Source organism: Arachis duranensis, chromosome 6, assembly GCF_000817695.3.
Source record: "Arachis duranensis cultivar V14167 chromosome 6, aradu.V14167.gnm2.J7QH, whole genome shotgun sequence".
NCBI lineage: Eukaryota > Viridiplantae > Streptophyta > Magnoliopsida > Fabales > Fabaceae > Arachis > Arachis duranensis.
The window spans coordinates 70406916-70416642 of NC_029777.3; the positions used below are offsets into that span (position 1 = coordinate 70406916).

Sequence of the window (9727 nt, forward strand, 5' to 3'; positions counted from 1 at the left end):
CTACTATGGGCTTACAGAAAGAGCTCAGATTTCTCTAGACCACTCAGCTGGTAGATCTATACACATGAGAAAGATAATAGAAGAAGCTCAAGAGCTTATTGATACAGTTAACAAAAATCAGCATCTGTACCTAATCAGTAAACCTTCCATCAACGAAGAGGCTAAAACAGTAACTGCTGAACTCAGTCCTACAGAACAAGCTCTCAATCAGCAACTGGATTTTCTAACAAAACAGCTAGCCGAATTCAAGGAGATACTACAAGAAACAAGAATGGCTAATATGAATATGAAAATACAGTTGAAGCAAACAGAACAGTAGTTATTAAAACAAATAACAGAAGAATGCCAAGCAGTTCAATTAAGAAGTGGGAAAACATTAAATACCTCACTTCAGGGTAGCAGGAAGCCAAGAAATGAAAAGAATGCTACCCAAAATCCATCTGAGGACAGTCAGAGCCCAGAGAGGAATAATTCTGGCGCTCAAACGCCAGAAAATGGGTGGGAAGCTGGCGTCGAACGCCCAACCCATGCTCAGTCCTGGCGTTTAACGCCAGAAACAAGCAAGGAATTGGCATTGAACGCCCAAAGAAAGTACAGTTCTGGCGTTCAGACGCCAGCAGGTAAGGAGTTGGCGTCTAACGTCACTCCAGCTTCCACCCCTGGCATTCAAACGCCAGTGGGAGATCAGACACATACAAGTGCTGATAGCAACCCCTCTAAAAAGGTTTCTCAACCCACATCTGTAGGCAATAAACCTACGACAACTAAGGTTGAGGAATACAAAGCCAAAATGCCTTATCCTCAAAAACTCCGCCAAGCAGAACAGGATAAGGAATTTGCCCGCTTTGCAGACTATCTCAGGACTCTTGAAATAAAGATTCCGTTTGCAGAGGCACTTGAGCAAATACCTTCTTATGCTAAGTTCATGAAAGAGATCTTAAGTCATAAGAAGGATTGGAGGGAAACTAAAAACGTTTACCTCACTGAAGAATGCAGTGCAGTCATTCTAAAAAGCTTACCTGAGAAGCTTAAGGATCCCGAAAGCTTTATGATACCATGCACTTTAGAGGGTACTTGTACCAAGCAAGCTCTATGTGATCTTGGGGCAAGTATCAACCTAATACCTGCATCCACTATCAAAAAGCTTGGTTTGACTGAAGAAGTCAAACCAACCCGGATATGTCTCCAACTTGCTGATGGCTCCATTAAATACCCATCAAGCGTGATTGAAGACATGATTGTCAAGGTTGGACCATTTGCCTTTCCCATTGACTTTGTGGTGCTGGAAATGGAAGAGCACAAGAGTGCAACTCTCATTCTAGGAAGACCTTTCCTAGCAACTGGACGAACCCTCATTGACATCCAAAAAGGGGAAGTAACCCTGAGAGTCAATGAGGACGAGTTTAAGTTGAATGTTGTCAAAGCTATGCAACATCCAGACACCCAAAATGACTGCATGAGCATTGATATTATTGACTCTTTGGTAAAAGAGGTCAATATGACTGAGAGTCTCGAATCAGAGCTAGAGGATATCTTTAAAGATGCTCAGCCTGATCTGGAGGAACCAGAGAGAAAATAGAACCTTTGAAAATCCCTCAGGAAGAGGAGAAATCTCCCAAACCCGAGCTCAAACCATTACCACCATCCAAAAAATATGCATTTTTGGGAGAAGGTGATACCTTTTCTGTAATCATAAGCTCTACCTTAGAGCCACAGGAAGAGGAAGTATTAATTCAAGTGCTAAGGACATACAAGATAGCTCTTGGGTGGTCCATCAGTGATCTTAAGGGCATTAGCCCAGCCAAATACATGCACAAGATCCTATTGGAGGGTGACGCTAAGCCAGTGGTTCAATCACAGAGGCGGCTAAATCCAACCATGAAGGAGGTGGTGCAGAAGGAGGTCACTAAATTACTAGAGTTAAACATTATCTTGAAAGCAATTTTGAGCAAGAATGCTCAAAACTGAGACTTGATTAAAGCTCAGTAATAGTCCAGCTAAAGACAATAAAGAAGCGCTTGCTGGGAGGCAACCCAACCATTTACAAAGCTTATTTGTTAATTAATTGATTTTTACAGGTTTATGTCAAATATCTTCAAAGGTAAAAATAGCAATTGCTTGAGTTCTCAGAGTTACAGAAGGATTCGCAGGATAAAACAGCAAAAAGGAAGCTTACTGATGCGAAAAAGCCAGTAAGAACTGTTTTGGGCGTTGAACGCCCAAAAGAAGAACCTAAACCCTAAACCCTAAACCCTAAACGCCCAAAACATGCAGCGTTTGGGCGTTTAACGCCAGGATTGTGGGGAGGAGGTAAATTCGTTTTCACTTCAAATTTTTTTTTCATTTTTTTTATGTTTCAATTCATGATTTCTTGCATAAACATATTACAAACTCTCATCTTTCAACTTCAATTCCAAAAATTTTTAATCCTAAACATGTTTCTTAATTTTTCTTCAATATCTTTTCAAACCTTTTTCAAAACTCAATTATCTTTTTGAATTCTTTTCAAATCTTTTTGATTTCTTCTCAAATTTTTTTCAAAATCCCATCATATCTTTTGAAATTTTGAAATTACCGTTCCTTCTATTCCTCTCATTTCCTTTCTTTTGCTTGAGGACAAGCAAACCTCTAAGTTTGGTATTTTTCCGTGATCACTGAGCTAAAACTTTTCAAGATCATGGCACCTAAGGGAAAACAAAATACTTCAAGAGGAAAGAAAGAGAATATTCCAAAACCACTTTGGAATTAAGAGAAGTTCTTAACCAAAGAACATGCAGACCATTACCACAAAATAATGGATCTGAGAACAGTGATCCCGGAAGTTAAAATTCGAGCTGAAACGCCAGAAGCTGTCTCTTGAAGGACCAGACACCCCACAAGTTGAAGGAGCACCCATCATCTCCCAAAGGTTGTTGAGTCCTAATCTTTAACTTAACTCTGTGATAATTGTTCTTATTAGGAATATACCTTAGAAGTTATATATGAGTAGTAGTAATTAGTATCTCTATCTTGATTTTATCTCCAATTAAGCTATAATTTATTTTTCTCATCATCATCAAACATGAATAAAATAGTAGACTTTTAGAATAAAGAGGCAATATTTTTCGAGCTTTTAATAAGGAAAATTCTAATTATTTAGATGTGGTGGCAATACTTTTTGTCTTCTGAATGAATGCCTGAACAGTGCATATTTTTTATATTGAATTTTATGAATGTTAAAATTGTTGGCTCTTGAAAGAATGATGAACAAGAGAAATATTATTGTTGATCTAAAAAAATTATGAAAGTGATTCTTGAAGCAAGAAAAGCAGTGAAAAATAAAACAAAAAAAACTAAAAAAAACTAAAAAAAAAGAGAGAAGCAAAAGAGTTTGGAAAAGCCAATAGCACTTTAAACCAAAAGGCAAGGGTAAAAAGGATCCAAGGCTTTGAGCATCAATGGATAGGAGGGCCCAAGGAAATAAATCCAAGCCTAAGCGGCTAAATCAAGTTGTCTCTAACCATGTGCTTGTGGCATGCAGGTCCAAGTGAAAAGCTTGAGACTGAGTGGTTAATGTCGTGATCCAAAGCAAAAGAGTGTGCTTAAGAACTCTGGACACCTCTAATTGGGGACTTGAGCAAAGCTAAGTCACAATCTGAAAAGGTTCACCCGGTTATGGGTCTATGGCATTTATGTATCCGGTGGTAATACTGGAAAACAAAGTGCTTAGGGCCACGGCCAAGACTCATAAAGTAAATGTGTTCAAGAATCAACATACTACACTAGGAGAATCAATAATACTATCTGAATTCTGAGTTCCTATGGATGCCAATCATTCTGAATTTCAAAGGATAAAGTGAGATGGCAAAACTGTTCAGAAGCAAAAAGCTACTAGTCCCGCTCATCTAATTAGAATATGAGCTTCACTTAAAACTCTGTGATATTATTGCTTCTTAAATTCTTTTTATCCTATTTTATTTATCTAGTTGCTTGAGGACAAGCAACAATTTAAGTTTGGTGTTGTGATGAGCGGATATTTTATACGCTTTTTGGGGGTAATTTCATGTAGATTTTAGTATGTTTTAGTTAGTTTTTAGTATAATTTTATTAGTTTTTAGACAAAATTCATATTTCTGGACTTTACTATGAGTTTGTGTGTTTTTCTGTAATTTCAGGTATTTTCTGGCTGAAATTGAGGGAGCTGAGCAAAAATCTGATTTAGGCTGAAAAAGGACTGCTGATATTGTTGGATTCTGACCTCCCTGAACTCGGAATAAATTTTTTGGAGATACAGGAGTCCAATTGGCATGCTCTCAATTGAGTTGGAAAGTAGACATCCAGGGCTTTATAGCAATATATAATAGTCCATACTTTGCGCGAAGATAGATGACGTAAACTGGCGTTCGACGCCAGTTCCATGTTTCAGTTTGGCGTTCAGCGCCAGAAACAGGTTGCAAGTTAGAGTTCAACGCCAGAAACAGGTTACAACCTAGCGTTCAACTCCAAAAACAGCCCAGGCATGTGAGAAGCTTAAGTCTCAGCCCCAGCATACACCAAGTGGGCCCTAGAAGTGGATTTATGTACTATCCATCCTAGTTTACTCATTTTCTGTAAACCTAGGTTACTAGTTTAGTATTTAAACAACTTTTAGAGATTTATTTTGTATCTCATGACATTTTTAGATCTGAATTTTATACTCTTTGACGGCATGAATCTCTAAACTCCATTGTTGGGGGTGAGGAGCTCTGCAGCGTCTCGATGAATTAATGCAATTATTTCTGTTTTTCATTCAAATATGCTTGTTCCTATCTAAGATGTTCATTCACGCTTCACTATGAAGAAGGTGATGATCCATGACACTCATCACCTTCCTCAATCCATGAACGTGTGCCTGACAACCACCTCCGTTCTACATTAGATTGAATGAGTATCTCTTAGATTCCTTAATCAGAATATTTGTGGTATAAGCTAGAATTGTTGGCTGCATTCATGAGGATCCGGAAAGTCTAAACCTTGTCTGTGGTATTCTGAGTAGGATTTTGGGATTGGATGACTGTGACGAACTTCAAACTCGCGAGTGTTGGGCGTAGTGATAGACGCAAAGGGATCAATGGATCTTATTCCGACATGATCAAGAACCAACAGATGATTAGCCGTGCTGTGACAGAGCATTTGGACCATTTTCACTGAGAGGATGGGAAGTAGCCATTGACAACGGTGACACCCTACATACAGCTTGCCATGGAAGGAGCCTTGCATTTATGAAAGTGAGGAAGGATTATGTTACAGAAATTTAGAAGACAAAGCATCTCCAAAACTCCAACATATTCTCCATTATTGAGTAACAATTATTTATTTTATGCCCTTTCACTTTTTACAATTGAACTTGAAAAACACTGTTGTTGGTATCCTGACTAAGAATAATAAGATAACCATAACTTGCTTCAAACCAACAATCTCCGTGGGATTTGACCCTTACTCATGTAAGGTATTACTTGGACGACCCAGTACACTTGCTGGTTAGTTATGCGGATTGCAAAAGTATGATTGCAATTTTCGTGCACCATTGCTCAGATTAGGTAATTTTCTTTTCAAAATTTTTTTTTCAAAAATCTTTCAAAAAATTTTTTATTCTTCTTTTTCGTTTTTCCAAATATAACTTTCGAAAAATAAAAAAATCATAAAATCATAAAAATCAAAAAAATATTTTGTGTTTCTTGTTTGAGTCTAGAGTCAATTTTTAAGTTTGGTGTCAATTGCATGTTTTAAAAACTTTTGCATTTTTCGAAAATTCATACATGTGTTCTTCATGATCTTCAAGTTGTTCTTGGTAAGTCTTCTTATTTGATCTTCATATTTTCTTGTTTTGTGTCTTTTGTTGTTTTTCATTTGCATTTTTGCATTCATAGTGTCTAAGCATTAAAAATTTCTAAGTTTGGTGTCTTGCATGTTTTTCTTTTCCTGAAAATTTTCAAAAAAAAAGTTGATGTTCATCTTGATCTTTAAAGTGTTCTTGGTGTTCATCTTGACATTCATAGTGTTCTTGCATGCATCATTGGTTTTGATCCAAAATTTTCATGTGTTGGGTCATATTTGTGTTTTTCTCTCTCCTCATTAAAAAATTCAAAAATAAAAAATATCTTTCCCTTATTTTACTCAAAAATTCGAAATTTTTGGGTTGACTTAGTAAAAAATTATTAAAATAAGTTGTTTCTTGTTAGTCAAGTCAAGATTTCAATTTTAAAAATCTTATCTTTTCAAAATCTTTTTCAAAAATCAAATCTTTTTTATTTTTCTTTTATGAGTTTCGAAAATTTAAAAAAATATTTTTCAAAATATTTTTCTTAATTTCATTTCAAATTTTCGAAAACTTTGCTAACAATTAATATGATTGATTCAAAAATTTGAAGTTTGTTACTTTCTTGTTAAGAAAGGTTTAATCTTTAAATTCTAGAATCATATCTTTTAGTTTCTTGTTAGTCAAGTAATCAATTTTAATTTTAAAAAAAATCAATTCTTTTTCAAAATATCTTTTCTATCATATATTTTTCAAAATTGTATCTTTTTCAAAAATGTGATTTTAAAATATCTTTTCTAACTTCTTATCTTTTCAAAATTGATTTTCAACTAACTAATTGACTTTTGTTTGTTTCTTATCTTTTTCAAAACCACCTAACTACTTTTCTCTCTAAATTTTCGAAAAACATCTCCCTCTTTTTGAAAATTCTTTTAATTAATTAATTGTTTCAAATTTTAATTTTAATTTTATTTCTTCTCTTAATTTTTGAAAATCACTAACCCTTTTTCAAAATTTATTTTCGAAATTCTCCCTCTTTCATCTTCTTCTATCTATTTATTTATCTACTAACACTTCTCTTCATCTCAAGAATTCGAACCTATCTTCCCCCTTGTGTTTGGATTCTTAACTCCTTTCTTTCTTCTATTTCTTTTCTTCTTCTACTAACATATAGGAATCTCTATACTGTGACATAGAGGATTCCTCTTCCTTTTCCGTTCTCTTCTCTTTCATATGAGCAGGAACAAGGAAAAAGACATTCTTGTTGAAGCTGATCCTGAACCTGAAAGGACTCTGAAGAGGAAACTAAGAGAAGCTAAATTACAACAAGCCAAAGACAACCTTACTGAAATTTTCAAACAAGAAAAGGATATGGCAGCCGAACCCAACAACAATAATGCAAGGAGGATGCTTGGTGATTATACTAGACCTACTTCCAAGTTTGACGGAAGAAGCATCTCAACTAAAACCTCAACTAGTTGCTCTAATGCAACAGAACTGCAAATTCCATGGACTTCCATCAGAAGATCCCTATCAGTTTTTAACTGAATTTTTGTAGATCTGTGAGACTGTTAAGACTAATGGAGTAGATCTTGAAGTTTACAGGCTCATGCTTTTCCCTTTTACTGTAAGAGACAGAGCTAGAACATGGTTGGACTCACAACCTAAAGATAGCCTGAACTCTTGGGATAAGCTGGTCACGGCCTTCTTGGATAAGTTCTTTCCTCCTCAAAAGTTGAGCAAGCTTAGAGTGGATGTTCAAACCTTCAAACAAAAAGAAGGTGAATCCCTCTATGAAGCTTGGGAAAGATACAAGCAGATGACCAAAAGGTGTCCTTCTGACATGCTTTCAGAGTGGACTATTTTGGATATATTCTATTATGGTCTATCTGAATTCTCTAAGATGTCACTGGACCTTTCTGCAGGTGGATCCATTCACCTAAAGAAAATGCCTGCAGAAGCTCAAGAACTTATTGACATGGTTGCAAATAACCAATTCATGTACACTTATGAGAGGAATTCCGTAAATAATGGGACGCCTCAGAGGAAGGGAGTTCTTGAAATAGATGCTTTGAATGCCATATTGGCTCAAAAAAACATGTTAACTCAGCAAGTCAACATGATTTCTCAAAGTCTGAATGGATGGCAAAATGCATCCAACAGTACTAAAGAGGCATCTTCTGAAGAAGAAGCTTATGATCCTGAAAACCCTGCAATGGCAGAGGTAAATTACATGGGTAAACCTTATGGAAACACCTATAATTCATCATGGAGAAATCATCCAAATTTCTCATGGAAGGATCAACAAAAGCCTCAACAAGGCTTTAATAATGGTGGAAGAAATAGGCTCAGCAATAACAAGCCTTTTCCATCATCTTCTCAGCAACAGACAGAGAATTCTGAGCAGAGCACCTCTAAGTTAGCAAACATAGTCTCTGATCTGTCTAAAGCCACTATAAGTTTCATGAGTGAAACAAGGTCCTCCATCAGAAATTTGGAGGTACAAGTGGGCCAATTAAGTAAGAAAGTCACTGAAACTCCTCCTAGTACTTTCCTAAGCAATACTGAAGAAAATCCAAAAAGAGAGTGCAAGACCATTGATATTGTCAATATGGCCGAATCCAAGGAGGAAGGGGAGGACGTGAATCTCAATGAGAAAGACCTCATGGGACGTCTCCCAGACAAGAAGGAGTTCCTTATTGAGGACCTAAAGGAATCTGAGGCTCATACAGAGACCATAGAGATCCCATCAAACCTCCTTCTGCCATTCATGAGCTCTGAAGACTATTCTTTCTCTGAAGAGGATGAAGATATAACTGGAGAGCAAGTTGCTCAATATCTGGGAGCTATCATGAAGCTGAATGCCAAGTTATTTGGTAATGAGACTTGGGAAGATGAACCTCCCTTGCTCATTAGTGAACTAGATATGAGGGTTCAGCAAGCTCTACCGCAAAAGAAACAGGACACTGGTAAATTCTTAATATCCTGTACCATAGGCACCAGGACCTTTGAGAATGCTCTTTGTGACCTGGGGTTAGGGATAAATCTTATGCCACTCTCTGTAATGGAGAAGCTGGGGATCATTGAGGTACAGCCTGCCACACTCTCATTACAGATGGCAAACAAGTCAGTAAGATAAGCTTATGAATTAGTAGAGGACGTGTTAGTAAAGGTTAAAGGCCTTTACATCCATGCTGATTTCATAATCTTAGACACTAGGAAGGAGGATGATGAATGCATCATCCTTGGAAGACCCTTCCTAGCCACAGTAGGAGCTGTGATTGATGTTGATAGAAGAGAGCTAGTCCTTCAATTAAATGGGGACTACCTTATATTTAAAGCTCAAGGATCTTCTTCTGCAACCATGGAGAGGAAGCATGAAAAGCTTCTCTCAATACAGAGTCAAACAAAGCCCCCACAATCAAACTCTAAGTTTGGTGTTGAACCCCCACATTCAAACTCTATGTTTGGTGTTGGGAGTCTACAACATTGACCTGATCACCTGTGAGGCTCCATGAGAGCCCACTGTCAAGCTATTGACATTAAAGAAGCGCTTTTTGGGAGGCAACCCAACTTTTATTTATCTGATTTTATTTTTATTTTTATTGTTCTTTTATGTTTTATTAGGTTCATGATCATATGGAGTCACAAAACAAATACTAAAATTTAAAAAAAAGAATCAAAAATAGCAGAAGAAACAACACACCTTGGAGGAAGGGCTTACTGGTGTTTAAACGCCAGTAAGGAGCATCTGGCTGGCGTTCAATGCCAGAACAGAGCATGGATCTGGCATTGAACGCCATAAACATGCAGCAATCTGGCGTTTAAACGCCAGGATTGCACACTGAGGGAAGCTAGCGTTCAACACCAGAAACATGCTACAAACTGGAGTTGAACGCCCAAAACATGCATGGACCTGGCGTTTAACACCAGAAACAAGCATCAATCTGG

General features: G+C 36.9%; 1 non-coding gene across 1 annotated transcript; it reads right to left on the reverse strand.

Annotated features, from left to right (window-relative positions):
* Positions 1 to 7517: 7517 nt before the first annotated feature.
* LOC127739888 (small nucleolar RNA R71) lies at positions 7518 to 7625 on the reverse strand. The gene has a single exon (XR_008000630.1). It is a non-coding gene; the product is annotated as a small nucleolar RNA R71 (small nucleolar RNA).
* Between the last annotated feature and the right edge of the window lie 2102 nt (positions 7626 to 9727).